The sequence below is a fragment of the Vombatus ursinus genome, unplaced genomic scaffold (assembly GCF_900497805.2).
Source record: "Vombatus ursinus unplaced genomic scaffold, bare-nosed wombat genome assembly UNPS02001287.1, whole genome shotgun sequence".
Lineage (NCBI taxonomy): Eukaryota > Metazoa > Chordata > Mammalia > Diprotodontia > Vombatidae > Vombatus > Vombatus ursinus.
In genome coordinates, this window is record NW_020941065.1 from 1810309 (window position 1) to 1826674 (window position 16366).

The following is a 16366-nucleotide window of genomic DNA, read 5'->3' on the forward strand; positions in this document are numbered from 1 at the left end:
CTGTGTGCACTCTGGCACCACCTAGCTGCCCTGAGGTTAGATTAGATGACCACTATGGTCCCTTCAACTCTGACTCAATCTAAAACCTACTCCATCTTTCCAAGCTCAGGGAAAACTGTCTCCTACATGAGCCCTCTTCTAGTCATGCCAGCACACACTGATCTTTCTTCTCTGAATTTATTTAGCACTTAACAGTTCTTATCACACTGTGTCCTGTCTAATGCTGTTCCACAGAATCACAGAATTTTATAGTTAGACCATCCAGTCCTACTCATATCTGAAGATGAATTCCCACTCTGAAATCCAACAAGTGCTCATCCAGAATGTCTGGACATCTCCAAGGCTGCCCATTTTGCTTCAGGACAGCTCTTATTATTGAGAAGTTCTTTCTTAAAGTAAGCTTAAACTTTCTTGTTTAAAACATTGTCCCATTACTTCTAACTCAGTCCTTCAGTATTGGACAGAAATAGTCTGATGATCCCACTTCCACAAGGTGGCCCTTCAAAGACTTGAACCCAGATGCTATGTCTCCTCCAAGTCACTCTTCCAGGCTAAATATTCCCAGTCTTTACATATCAACTCAAGGCCCTTTGACCATCTGGTTTTCCCCTTCTGGACACTTTTCAATGTATCCATGTCTTTCTTCAATTGTAGCACCGAGAACTGAACCCAGAATTCCAGACATAGTCTGATTGGGGTAGGGCACAGCAGGATCCTCAACTCTTTACTCTTGGAAGCTCTGCCTCTTAATGCAGCCTAAGATGGCATTTTTTTTTGTGCTAGGCAATGGGGTTAAGTGACTTGTCCAGGGTCAACACTTACTAGTTGAGTAAGTGTTATGTGTCTGAGGTCGGATTTGAACTCAGGTCCTCTTGAATTCAGAGACAGTGCTCTATCCACTGCGCCACCTAGCTGTCCCCGACATTAGTTCTTTTGAGCAGTCACATCACACTCTTGCTTCGTATTGAACTTGCAGTCCACTAGAACCCCCAGATTATTTTTTTCATTGTATATATTTCTTTGCATGTTGTCTCCCTTAATAGAATGTAAGCTCTTTGAGGGGAGGGACTGTCTTTTGCCTCTTTTTGTATCCTCAGCACTTAATACAGTGCCTGGAACATAGGAGGTGCTTAATAAATGCTCGTTCATTGTTTGGGAGTCATAGGACATGAGTTCAAATCCCACCCTTGACACTTGCTATCTCTGTGAACCTGAGTAAGTCACTTACTCTCTCTAGGCCTCAGTTTCTTCATCTGTAAAATGAAGGGATTGGACTAGATAGTTTTTAAAGGTCCCTTCCACCTCTAAGTCTCAAATCCTATGACATTTCAGAGAAACGATTTTTGGCTGCATTTCAGGAGAATTTTCCTAACAATTAGCTCTGTCTAGCTCTGGAATGAGTTGTCTCAAGAGGTGGTGAGCTTCTTATTACTGAACATATTCAAAGAGGAGGGTTAGATAAACCCTTACTAGGGCTTTTGTAGAAGGAATTCATGTTCTGGTACAGATCCCTTCCATCTCTGAGATTTTATGATTGATTAAGAGGAGAGGGAAGAGAGAAGGGAGGGCAGAGGGCAAGGGGAAGAAAGTACAAGGAGGAGGAGGGGGAAGGGTAGGGATTAAATGATCTCTAGGTTCCTCTCAGCCCTAAAATCCTCTAATCTTGTGGGAATGGGAAGGAGGAGGGGCAATTAGTACTTCACAGCTCTAATCTCTGTCCTCTAGTCAGCCTCCATGAGAAGTTCCAAGAGCTATGTTCTTCAGAGACCAGGTAGGGCTTGAGTCTGACTTTCAATACTAGAATGATTTACTTGGGCAGAGAAGGGAGAGCAAAACATTGTCAGACACTTGTTCTTCACTCAGCCATACCTTCCTCAGTCCAATAGAACCCTAGCTGGATGCTCAGTGTTTTGTTAATCTGTGAAGTATGCTTAGTCTTTCTTTTGCTTTTAATAGTAGCTAATCTTTACATAAAAAATTTGCAAATACACACACGTGTATATGTGTGTGTGTGTGTTTGAGTGTGTAATTTAATTTTATTCTTAGAAAAGCCCTAGGTGGTAGGTGCTAGTATCATCCCCGTTTTACTGATGAGGAAACTGAAGCAAACAGAGATTTTGATTTGCCCAGGGTCACATAGCTGATAAATGTTCTAGGCATGATTCAAATCCAGATCTTCCTGATTACAAATCCAGTGCTTTATTTGTCCTCGGGGCCAGCCATCTGAGGAAGGGGAACATTCAGTTCCCTCCAATAAGAATAAATATAGTCTATATTTTAGAGCATGGAACCATTTGCAAAATAATTTTCTCCCAGCAGACCAGTGAGGTAGGTAATACAATACTAGTGAAGCAGCCTCTGACTATGGAATCATAAGCAACTTGGTGGTGTAGTGAATAGAACATTGACCTGATTTGAGTGCAAATCCTGTCTTGGAACTCTTACCAGCTGTGTGACCCTGGCAAATCACTTAAACCTGGTTGCTTCAATTTCCTCAACTGCAAAATGGGGATAATACTAGGAAAGTCACTTAAGCTCTGTTTGCCTCAGTTCTCTCATTTGTAAAATGGGCATAATCAGGATAAAATGAGGTAATATTTATAAAGTACTTTGCAAACCTTAAAGTACTATGTACATGCTAGCTATTACTATCAGAAAGAGCATTGGCTCTGGAGACAGGCAGGAGACTTACTTGTGATGCTCACCATCTTGGTGATCTTGGACAAGTCACAACCTCCCTGGAACTCAGTTTTTCTCATCTGTATAAAGATAAGGCTTAATAGATGACCTCTCAGCTTTTTCCTAGATCTAGGATCAGCTATGATGTGCGTGTGTGTGTGTGTGTGTGTGTGTGTGTGTGTGTGTGAATAGAGTGTGGAATTTAGATTCGGGGAGTCCTGAATTCAAATTCGATCTCAGATACTTACTAGCTTTGTGACCCTGAGGCAAGGCATTTAACTTTTCTCAGTTCTCATTTCCTGCTCTATGAAATGGGGTAATAATAGCTTAAAATAATAGCTCAATAATACCTTAAAAAGTGGTCATGAAAATTAAATGAGATTGTATGTGTGTAGTGCTTTGCCAACCATAAAGTAATATATAAGGGCTAGCTTTTATTATCAGTCCCATTTTGCAGATGGAGGTTTAGAATAGTAGAATTTAGAATGTTGCCCACAGATTGTTTCTAGGGAGATGAGCTAGAATAGCATCCCAGGTACCTTGTTCTGGTACTCAAGCTGGTGGCACTGATTGACATTTTGCATGCTGCAGGATACAGTGGGAAGGGCTGGCTTGGGAGTTGGGAGACTGGGCTTAAATCCTGACTCTGCCACATACTTCCTGTGTGATCTTGGGGGAGTCTTCACTTTCCTCATCAGTAAATGGAGGAGGCTGAGCTAGACAACCTCAGTTTTCTTCTTCCTCTAAATCCTCCATCTTCTAATTTCTTCTTTTTAGGCACTCAGATGGTATTTCTTAGATTATTGGGCCAAGTTGGGCCAGGAGGGGGGCAAACCTCTTCTGTTACATCATCTCCAAGTATGATAAGAAAATTCACATCTATTTGCTCCCACAAGCCAAGTCTGATACAACACAATCCAAGAAGCCTTTATATATCACCTACTATATACAGTTTACTGTGCTGGGTGTTGGAGATACAAAGAAAAATGAGAACAAAACAAAACAACAACCCTGCCCCATGCCCTCAAGGAGCAAAGAATACCTCAATATCTTCAGGGAGAGGTACTGAGAAAGGCACTGTTAATTAAGGGAAAGACCACTAGATTTGGATTCAGAAGACCTGGATTGTTGACCATTAAGTTGCGTGACTTTGGGAAAGTCACTTTCACTCTCTGGGTCTCAGTTTTCTTGTTTGTAAAATGAGAGGGTTACTCTAGATTGTCTTTAAGATTCCTTCCAGCATTGGCATTCTATAGTGTGTATTCTATATTCTAACATTTGATGGTGCATAGACCATTTTCCTCTGAATTCTGTAGTTTATGTGTAGAGAGGCAGAAAGCCTGGGAGGCTTTTTTGTTGGCCTCCTTACCTTTTGGTAGCCGTACATGCATAGCAAAGGTAGTAATTTGGAATAAAAGACTGAGGTGGAGGTAATACCTCAAGTAGCTTTTTTTCTTGCCTTCTGATCTCCTTTATTTGAAAAGATTTTGGGAGGAGGGAAGAGGAGGAAAACCTCTTGACCTCACACCCAGACAGCTCTATTGTGATTATTGAAAGGCTATGCTTAAGATTATTGAAATGAGAAACACATTGACCAGCAAGAATTATACAAGAGTTACGAGAACTTTCTAACCCTCAATCAGATATATGCTTGGTACAGAGGTATTGATTCTGGTGAACAGGAGGAAGGAGGTCCCACAAAAGACTAACTGCTTGCTTGCTCTGCTTAGTTGTCTGTTTTCTATTCCATAATACCTTTGCCCCTGGAAGCTGAAACTCCAGGAACTCATAGATTCCTCAGAGGGAGAAAACAGCTGATGTTTGGGTGTATAAAGGACTTGTCTTTTTGATTAAAAGATATGGTATCTAAGCTAAAAGTGATAGGGGGACTGATCCCTCTCTTGGAGAAAAGGTAGTACTACTTCTGAGGACGACAACTGAAGCCAGTAGCTCTTAACCAAGGAAGTTTTGCAACTATATGCTCAATGGAGAAGCCACAAGAGGACACCCAACATTGACGATGAGACTAATGGGGCAAAGGTCAGTAGAAACTATATTCCAGGAATGACCATAAGATTAGAAGGAGAAATGCAATAACCAGAAGGCCTCTACAGCCTTGCAGCAGACTTTCTATGCCTATACCTTAGCCTTTTTTGTTCCATATGTATGTGCACTTATACATATGTTGACCAGATGTGTCCATCCAACCCACTGATAAGGCACCTATTTGTGGGAGAGTGTGCCCCAGGTTTATAGGGTGTGTGTGTGTGTGTGTGTGTGTGTGTGTGTGTGTGTGTGTCCGTGTCTGTGTGAATGGTCTATTGTGACATTTCTTATACTTTTTCTATCAACTAATTATGCCTTTGGGAAGAAAAGTAAAAAAAGAACACATTAGTGAGGGCTCATGAGCTATCATTTTAAATGAAGGTGGATAGAGTTAGTTAAGCCTGGAGTTGTTTTTCTGGGTCCCAAATGTAAGAGGAGTATGTCTCAGCTGCTATATATGTTCCAATATTCTATATTTTAAGGTGTCTCTTCATTCTGACAATCTATGTCCTAAGGGTCCTCTTAGCGCTGACATTCTGTTTTTAGAGGGTCCCTTTCAGCTCTGAAATTCTATGTTCTACAATCCCTCCCAGCACTTGGCACAGTGACTGGAACATAGTAGGTACTTAATAAATGCTTTGTTGACTGACTCTTACAGTTTATGATCTATGATTCTGATTTAATCTTTCAATACCTCAGTTTCCTTATCCACCATAACAATGCCTGCTATCCTATCTTCCTGTGATGTCAGGAGGATTAAATGCAATTGTGGTTATTAATTTGCTTAGCAGGTTAATGGAAATAACTCTCCCCATGTACCCCAAATATCATTCCACACATTGATAGTTTGGGATCTTGGGGATCCATCCTCCTTTTCCCCTTATTTTCCTCTCTGCCACTTTCCCCAACTCTTCCCCTGTCCAGAGCTCCTCTGTCTGTTCTGCCTGGCAGCATGATGGCCCAGCCCTAGGCTGTGAAGGGGGCACGTGGCAGCAATGGCCAGATAATAAGTGGGCAGGAAAGCTTGGCTAATTTCCACAAGAGCTCCTGGGTAAAGGCTGTGGTGATGGCAATTAAGCCGGGAGCATTAAAAACATGGTAATAAGGGGCTAGAGTGAGGGGAGGCAGAACAGTAATTTAAATGATATCCAGCTCAAATATGGAGTGTCTAAATGTTCTTTCAGAGAGATTTATATCCACATAGACCTACCTAATTCATTTATTTAGCTAACTAGCTACTTATTGGTATGTCCTCTCAGCCTCCCTTCTGTTTTGACAGCTAGATCAGAAGACAGAAGACTTGATCAAGCAGCCCGAGGAAGCCTGGCTATCAAAAGGGAATGGTTCTCAGCCTCATTGAATATCAGTGTCTTGGGGAGGTGTGTGGGTCGGGATTGAAGCTGGCATTCAAGGCCCTCTGTAATGCAATACCTGCCTCAGTTCTCAAATTTGATCTCCTACTACCTCTGCACAGAGGAGGCAACTGGATTGTTTTTGGAACATTGCAAAGTTCCTTTAATGATCTAGATTCTCCATGAAACAAAGGACCCATCTTTTCATATCCATATCCTGCCATGTCCTTATAGCATATGGCATTATGGAACAATATAGCTTTTGTTGGATTTAAAGATGGACATCAAAACAGACGGCAATGGAGAGGTACGTAGTGGGCATAAACAGGCAGCAATCAATTAAAAATGAGGAATTATGATGACATCGGGAGTAAAAAGATACTATCAATGAAATGTTATCACTAAAAAGGATGGGGGGGCTCATGTCACAAAAATGAAGGACAGCTGATGCTTTTATCTCATTCTGGAGATACCAAGAGAAATGGAGGAAGGCCCCCAACATGTTGGATGACTCCCTTTTGATGGATAAAAATCATGACATCTGAGTAGGCACAGATGGGCTGAAATCTGCATCTTCCCTCGTTGGAGGGAAGACTCTTTGAGGAGGTGACGGGATCGTTGGAGAATCGGAATTTCTTGAGTTTGCTTTTCCAAACCCACACTTATAATGGCACAGGGATCCTGGTAGTTCCCATTCCATTCCTGACAACATGCATTTGCCCATCTAATGCTATGGGATTTGGGGCAAGTAAATACCTATTTCAGAATGCTGGCCTGGAATACCCTCTTTTGCCTCTCCTCTTTGATTACCTGAGGCTTAGTCAGATTTTAAGGCCCAGCTCAAGGCTCACTTCTTCCACAAAGCTAGACACCTCATTTCTGAAAGCTGTTACCCTCCGTGCCCCCATTCTCTCCTTCCAACCTCTTTTTAAAAAATCAAATGCTGTATAAATTCCTGGGATCACAAATGCTATAATAATTAGACTGAGCTCCTTGAGTGCGAGAAATATTTTTTGCCTTTCTTTGTATCCCCACAACTTAGCAAAAAGTCTGACACATAGTAGATATTTAATAACTGCTTGTTAACTTGACCCAACCTGACTGTAGAATTTACCATTTGCACCCCTCCTCAGGCAGGCAGGTCATATTCTCACACACCTTCACACAGAAAAAAAACTTAATTAATAATCAGTCAATCAACAAAGCTTTATTAAGTGGTAGGCACTCCATTATGGCAGCTAGGTGGCACAAGTGGATAGAACACTGGATCTGGAGTCAGGAAGACCTGAGTTCAAATCTAGCCTCAGACAGGTACTAGCTTTGTGACCCTGGGCAGGTCACTTAGCCCTTTTTGCCTCAGTTTCCTCATTTGTCAAGTGAGATAGAGAAGGAATGGCAAACCTCCAGTATCTCTGTCAAGAAAACTCCAAATGGGATCCTGAAGAGTTAGACATGACTGAAATGACTCAACAAAAACTACAACAAAGGCACTCTCCTAGGGTGCCAGGGAGCTTACATGCTAATGGGAGAGACCACGTGTAGGGGTGTGTGTTTGTGTGTGTGTGTTAGTCAGGCATTCAATAAATATTTATTAAGCAGCTATTCTGTGCCAGGAACTCTGTGTGTATGTGTGTGGGCAGGTGCTGTATCTATACATACATTCATATACAGAGGAAATACAAGACAGGCTATAATAAGTCATTCAAGAGCAAGATTTATTCTACACTATATTTTTAAAATAATAGTAACGTATTCTAAGGTTGACAAAGTGATGCCCTGGAAGTGAGATGGCTTGAAAAGGTATCATTCTCTCTCTCTCTTCTTTTTTTTTTTTTCTGAGGAGAGAACTTGGGCTTAGAGATAGGATTCTTTCAAATCACATGACTACTAAGTGTCAGAGCTGGGATTTGAACCCAGGCCTCCTGACTCCGAGTCTAGCGTTCTTCTGATTACATTAAACTATGCCCCTGCAAGTATTAAGTCACATTCTTGTTAAGTGTTTGCTGTTCCTGCTGAAATGATTGATGCTCAGGTTAACCCCTTACTCAAGAACCTTCAGGGACTCCCTATTACTATTAGAATAAAGTAGAAAGTCCTGTTTGACATTTGAAGCCCCACTCCCTTTCCCCTCACTCTCATCTCACCTGATCTTTCCAAGTTTATTCACATTCTAAACCTACAGGCATTGTAGGCTCCAGCTGCTGGACTGACCTCCTTGTTGCTCCCCAACTCAGTATTCTATTTCCTGCCTCCATTCCTTTGCATAGGCTGTGCCCCCTGCCTACAAATTATACTTGTTCCTCATCAATACCTCCTAGAATCCCTGGCTTCCTTTGAGATACAACTGATATACCACTTCCTACATGTAGCTTTTCCTGATTCCCTTAGTTGTTAGTAATCTCTCTCATCCGAAGATTATTATGTAGATAATTATGTATTGCTTCTCCCCGAAAGAAACTGGGTCCCTTGTGGGCAGAGATTGTTTTCCTTTTTTTTAAAATCCCTAATAGCTAAGCAGAGTGTTTGACACAGAGAAGTTACTTCAGGAGAGAAGGCCTGTTGAACTGAATTAAACTGGATGTGAACAATGTTTCATACACAGTACACATTCCAAAAACATTCTAATGGGTAAATACATGAATTAATTTAGACCTGTAGCTACTGGGTAGGGGCAGGCAGGATGAAGGTATGGGAAGAAACCAGAGTCTAATTGACAGACATTTGCCTAACAGTCTTGCCTCAAACCAAGCCCCCATGCCATTTCCCAGACATTGCCACAACATGCCACTTTCAGTTCTGCTCACCTCCTCCTCAAGCTCTCTTTTTTATGTATTATATACCTTATTAGAACATAAGCTACTTAAAGGCACAAAAACCTATTACAGCAGATGGAAAGAAGGGGGGGAGATGAGCATTGTTTGAACCTTACTCTCATCAGATTTGGCTCAAGAAGGGAATAACATAATCAGTTAGGCATAGAAATCTAATGTGCCCTATAGGCAGTAGGAGGGAAAAGGGGAAAGAAAAAGGAGGGGGCTAATAGAAGGGAGGTGGGACTGAGGGAGGTGGTAGTCAAAAGCAAAACATTAGTGAGGAGGGAAAAGGAGAAAGGAGAAAGAAAAGCGTAAATGGGGGGGAAAAGGATGGAGAGAAAAACAGATAGTAATCATAATTGTGAATGTGATATATGAATGTAATGGAATACTATTGTGCTCTAAGAAACAACAAACAGGCAGACTTCAGATAAGTCTGGAAAGACTTTTATGATTTGATGCTGGGTGAAGTGAGCAGAACCAGGAGAATGTTGTACACAGTAACAGCCACATTGAGTGATGACTGACTTTGATAGACTTAAACCCTCTCAGCAATACAAGGATCTAAGACATCTCCAAAAGCCTCATGATGGAAAATGTTATTCACATCCAAAGAAAGAACTATGCAGTTTGAATGCAGATCAAAGCATACTATTTGCTATTTTTTTCTTCTGTTGTGTTTTGTTTCCTCTTTCTGGTGGTTCCTCCTATTAGTTCTAATTCTTACTTACAACATCACGAATGTGAAAATATGTTTAATAGGAATGTATATGTATAGCCTATATTAGATTGAGCGCCATCTTGGAGAGGGAGGTAGGGAGGGAGGGGGAGAAAAATTTAAAACTCAAAAGCTTATGGAAGTGATTGTTTATAAATTAAAATAAATTAATAAAAAATTAAAAAAGAATATAAGCTACTTGAGGGCAGGGAGTGCCTTACTTGCTTGTATGTATAGACACAGTGTTTAGCACAAGGCCTGACAAATAGTAAGCACTTGATAAATGCTTTATCTATATCTATCTATTCATTCATCCTTCAATCCATCAAAGGGGTCTAGCAATTCCAAATGATCGGCTCTCAGCCTAACCCAATGCTAGACTGGGTCACTGGATTTGGTGAAACTCAGCTTGACAAAGAGTTTGCTACCATTTTCTATTTTTGGATAATGTTTGATGAACTATAAAACAAACACTTTTTTTTTACCATAAAATAAACACCTTTTGCTTTCATTCAGGTAATAACGTGATTTTCCTGAAGTGCAAGTCCAATTATGGAAACTCTAATCTCCCCACCCCTAGCCCCCATTCAGTAAACTCCAGTGGCTTCCTATTACCTTTAGGATCAAACACAAAATGCTCTGTCATTCAAAGCTCTTCAAAACTACCCTGCTCCTATCTTTCCTGTCTTCTTACCTTACTCCCCAACATGTACTCTTCTTAGCTTCCTTACTGTTCCACAAATAAGACACTCCATCTTTCTGCTCCAGGCATTTTCTTTGGCCGTTTCCCATGCCTGGAACACTTTTATTCTTCTACTCCAGCCATTGATCTTCCTGGCTTTCTTTAAGTCCCAACTAAAATTCCACCTGTTATAGGAAGCCTTCCCCAACCCCTCTTAATTTCAGTTCCTTCTCTCTGTTAATTATTTCCTATTTATCCTGTATATAGCTTGCTTTGTATATATTTGTTTATTCCTCATTAAAATATTTGTTTCTCCATTAGAATGTAAGCTTTTTGAGGGCAGGGATTTTTTTTTTGCCTGTTTTTGTATCCCTAGCACTTAGCACGGTGCCTGGCACATTTTTGCTGTTGAGTCATTTTTCAGTCACGTCTCATTCTTTGTGATCCCATTTGGGGTTGTCTTGGCAAAGATACTGGAGTGGTTTGCGATTTCTTTCTCCAGATCATTTTACAGATGAGGAAACTGAGGCAAACAAGATTAAGTGACTTGCCTAGGGTCACACAGCTGGTAAGTGTCTGAAACTAGATTTGAACTCATGAAGATGAGTCTTCCTGACTTCATGCCCGGCATTCTACTGTAGGTGCTTAATAAATGTTTATCAATTGATTCGATTAAAATGAACACTTATTAAGCACCTGCTCTGTGCCCGTCACTATGCTAGTTGCTGAGGATAGAAAGACAAAACAAAACAAACCATGTCCCTGCCCTCAAGGAGCTTACATTCTTACTTACAGAGAAGTAGCACTAAGTAGATACCAACTTCGAGGGGAAGAGTGCTACCATTTGGTGGGATCCAGAGAGGTCTGGTGTAGGAGGTAAAGCTTTAAAGGAAGCTTAGGATTCTTCCAGGCCTGGAGGCAGGAGAAGGAATGCCCTGTATGAGGAGCTGCTAGCAGGGCAGTCTGACCAGAACAGAATGTGTAAGGAAGAATAGTATTTAATAAGACTGAAAAGGGTGGTAGGGGACCAGATGGTAGATCATTTTAATGAGACCAGAGGTTTTATATTCTATTAGAGTAGCAATAGAAAGCCACTGAAGATTGTTCATCTCCATTATGTGCAATTCAACAGAAGTTCATGGAGTATCTATAATGTGCCAAGCACTGTGCTGGGCACGGAGGGTACAAAGATGAAAATGAAAATTCTGTCCCTCAAAGAGCTTGTATTACATTGGGTAGTGGAGTGATATGGTCAGATCCGTGTTATAGGAATATCACCTTGGTGGCTATGTAGATGGTGGGTTAGAGAGAGGAGAGATTGGAAGCTGGAACACCTGCATAGTAAACTGAGTGTGCAGAAGGAGCTATACACATAACACTGGGTTTTCTGTAGTATAGAACATTAAGAGATGGAAGCACCCCCCAAATTTCTGAGCTTTCCTTGGCTTCTGTGTCCTGGAGTTCTTAGCCACCCATCTGGAATTGGGGCTGAGCCCCTAAGAATGAATGAATGAATGAACCCCTCAGGCTGTAACCCTGGTAACTATGCAGTCCAGATGTTGGCTTTGATCTCTCTCTCTCTCTCTCTCTCTCTCTCTCTCATACACACACACACGACTCACTTTTTCAGCCTTATTGTACATTATTCCCCTTCATACATACTCTACCATCCCAGCCAAACTCCTACTTCCTATTTCTCCCCCTTGTCATCCCATCTCTTCCACCTCTAATCTTTGAGCGTGTGCATAGATTCTCTCTCACACTTAACGTGCACTACCTCCTCACTCTGTCTGGTAGAACCCTCAGCTCCCTTCAAAGCTCAGCTTAAGGGCCTTCTCCTACATGAGGTCTATCTTGGTCCACCAGTTGTGAGGGCCCTTTCCCACATCTCTTTTTATTTACTTTATGAATTGTTTCTCTCTGGGAAATTCTTAGTTTTTTTGAGGGCAGAGACCATGTTGCTTTTTTGGTTTTGTATCTTTAGCATCTGGCACAGTCAATGTATACCTGTTGCTTGTTGCTTCTATTAGACTGTAAGCTCTTTGAGGGCAGGGACTATATTATTTTTCATCTTTGAATCAACGAGTATAGCTCCCTGAACATAAATGCTTGTTGGATGGATGAATGAATAAATGGATGAGTGAACGAATGAATCTGGGATTGGCATAGCCCATTTCTAGTCCAAAGACATAAAATAATAAGATCAAAACATGCCGATCCTTGCCTGCAGGATCACTGGACCATAAATTAAGAGCTGAGAGAGACCTCAGGAGTCATCTAGTCCAATCTCTTCATTTTGAAGTGAAATGATTTGTCTAAGGTGGTAGGACTATAGTTCCAAAACCCAAAGAGACCTCAGAGGTCATGTAGTTCAGCCCTCTAAGCCCACTCTGTCTTGGACATTCCCATAGCAGAGGCAGGGCCTGAGAAACTCCCTCTGAATAGCTCCAGCCTCAATTCCATCCAGCAAACATTTCTGTCACATCTACTGTTTAAGCAGATGTCTCCCTCTGGGTATCCAAGCTCTTCCCTCTTGGTGGGTGGGTACACGGAGTGCATTCTAGCCAACGACTCCTCTGACCTGGGGAAGAGTTCTTAAAGACAATCACCAAACCCGGGCAGTTCCTCAGCCTGTTACCCTGGTCCCCTGCACCTTTTTATTTTTGATGCCAACCTCACACTAAGAAGAGTCCATTTCAAGTCAAGTCAACAAGCATTCATTAAGTGCCTACTATATGCTAAGTGTTGAGGGTACAAAAACATGATCCCTGCCCTCAAGGAGCTCACATTCTAAGGAGGATATAACATGCAAAGAACTATGTGCTAAGAAGATATTTGTGATTCAGTTGTGTCTGACTCTCCTTGACCCCATTTGGGGTTTTCTTGGCAGAGATACTAGAGTGGTTTACCATTTCATTCTCCAGCTCATTTTATAGATGAGGAAACTGAGGCAAACAGACTGAAATGAGCTTGTCCAGGGTCACACAGCTCATAAATGTCTGGGGCCAGATTTGAACTTGGGAAGATGAGTCTTCTAACTCTAGAACCAGTGCTCTATCCACTGTGCCACCTAGCTGCCCATACTACCAGGTATAGACAGGATAAATTGGAGATAATCAACACAGTGGAGTCGCTAGAATTAAGGGGCCTTGGGAAAGGCTTCTTGTTGAAAGGTGGGATTTTAGCAGGGACTTGAAGGAAGCCGGGAAGCCAAGAGGCAGAGATGAGGAAGAGGAGATTTTCAGCCATGGCGGATAGCCAGCAAAAATGCCTGGAATCAGAAGATGGGTTCAGATCGCAGCTCAGATCCTTGTGTGCCCATGGGGTTATCTCTCTGGGAGGCCTCAGTTTCATCATCTATAAAACAGGGAGGTTGTACTAGATGGCCTCTGAGATCCCTTTCAGTTCTACATCTAACTCCCTTTGATTCTAATATGAATTTCCCAAACCTCTCAAAGAGATGACAACAGCACGTGTAGTCTGCAGAAGGGGCCCCAGCAGTACCGATATAGTAAGTATCAGACGTATCCGTAAGGACGTCTTGCATATGGTAAAAAGTAGAGTCTGATCAGGGTGATGGAGATGTCCAAAATGCTCTGGGAAAGTTTGAGGAAGGAGAATTCTGGGGAGGGGGACTCAGGGAAAGCTTCCTGTAGGAAATGGTGCCTGAGTCGAGCATTGAAGGGTGATAGAAATTATAACCTAAGGAGATGAGGACGGAGTACCTGGCAGGCATGGTAAATGGACTGCACAAAATGTATGGAGGTAGGAGACAGCAAGGCAAACCCAGGGAAAAGGGAATACTCTAGTTTTCCTGGAATGAAAAACATCTTGAAAGGAAGTACAGGAAAATAAATCAGATTGGAGCCAGATTGTGGAGGGCTCTCAGTGCCAGGCTAAGGAAAGGGGTGTTCCTCATCTCCTGGCATCCTTCCAGTTGTCCCCCTCATTACTGTTGCTGCTCCCCAGCTTTGTCTGGCCTCTCTTCCACCCTCCCAACTGCCCCTGCCCGCCCCCTTCACCAATGGATTCCTTGGGTAGGTTTGAACGAACAGCTGTCAGCGAGCTGAGAGCTAATGACTGCCTGGAGAGTAGTTAGCAGATAATTAATATTTGCAGCACAGAGTCGGGATTGCTGTGTCTGTGTGTCTCCCTCCTGACAGCTGAGCGTAGACCGGGCCAAGGGGAATCACATGGTCGAAGCACACACACTTTTCTTGGGCCACTGGACTGGAACGAGGGCGGGGGACCAGGCGTATTGGCCGTCCTCCCCTGGTAGTAATAGCATCCTTACAGAGGTTGAACATAGTTGTGGATACCACAGAAGGAATGGTCCACGGGGGCCACACTCCTGCTGCTCTTCCGGGATGGTTCCCATGCATTCTGGTTCATGGGGGTGCTACCCCAGAGACCCTCCCAGCTGGTGGTGGAACAGGTCTGCTGCTCTCTGTGGGGACTTGGGGCTAAGGGCTTCGGTGGGAGAGTGTGGTCTTCCCAAGCCTGGGGACTGGCCTCCGTTGGTGGTTGCTATGGTGATGTTCCCCCCAGCAGTTGGGCAAGGACAATTTCTAGTGTGTGTGTGTGTGTGTGTGTGTGTGTTTGTAGATATGACTGTTTAGGTGGATGACTTCTGGCTTCAATCTCTGTTCCCCTCTGCCTGTGACATGCCAGCCCCCATTCTTGCCCTCTCCTTTTCAGAAAGGAAAAACACTGTCAACCCAGGAAAAAGTCTGCTGCAGGTTCCCCACCCTTGGACTCTAACCTCCCAAAGGTTTGGCCAAAATGGTGTAGTACAGGAGAAAGAGCCCTAAGAATTCAGAGACCTGAACTCTAGTTCCAATTCTGTTACTTTCATCTCTCCAGGTCTCAGTTTACCTATCTGTTTAAGAATAAGGTTAGACTACCCAATGTCTAATTACCCTTCTGATGTCAGTGAGAGGCAAAATAAATACAGTCAGATGGGTGGGTGGAGAAACACAACATTAATTCTGGAGTAAGAAGGGTCCAATTCTAACTGATTCTTTCTAGCTCTGTGACACCCTTATTTGTAGTATAATGAATGGGTTTGACTTGATGTGCTCTAAGGTTTCCTATAGCTCTAAAGTTGCGATTCTGTGACTATGGGAAAGGAATTTAACTCTCAGATCCTCAGTTTTATCCTCTGTAAAATGGGATTGGAGTCAGGAAGACCTGAGTTCAAATCAAGCCTCAAATATTTCCTAGCCATGTGACCTTGGGTAAGTCACTTCACCTCTGCCTGCCTCAGTTTTCTCATCAGCAAAATGGGGGTAAGAAGAGCCCCTACTTCCCAGGATTGTTGTGAGGATCAAATGAGACAATAATTGTAAAGCATTTAGCATAGTGCCCGGCACATAGTAGGTGCTATGTGAATGTTAGCTATTATTACCTCTCTCTCGGAATGGAGGTCAGTAAAGTACCTTCTAAACTTTAAAGTGTTTTAGCTGATGCTAACTCCAGGGGCTGCCTTTCTTTTACCTTCAGAGTAAAATAGAAACTCCTTTGTCTGGCCTTGACAGCTCCACACAGACTGGCTTCCACCTGCCTTTTCAGCCTGATTAGACATTAGTTCCTTTCATGTGTTTTATGGTCCAGCTAAACTGGACTCCATGCTGTTCCTCACACATGAGATGCCATTGCCTATCTCTGAGCCTTTGTACTGCTGGTGCCCCATGCCTGGAACAGACTCCCTTCTCATCTTCTCTGTCTCTTCAAACCCCTGGTTGCCTTCAAAACTCAGCTCAAGCACAACCACATGAAACTCTTCCTGTTCTCCCTCCCCTCTTTCCCACCCCCAGAAGCTCCCCTGTCCCTCCTCCTTGCTGCAAATTACCTTTTATTTAATACGTGGATGTTTTATTCTACTTAGATACATAAATGTTATCCATCCCAACAGAATGTGAGGCATTTTTGTTGTTGTATACTCAACACTGAGCATGGTGCTTTGGACATAGCTGCTTAATAAATGTTCCTCCTCATCTTCTTTCCCCTCTTCATCCTCTTTCCCCTCTTCTTCTTCCTCCTCCTCCTCCTTCTCCTGTTCTACCTGGCCTCATAG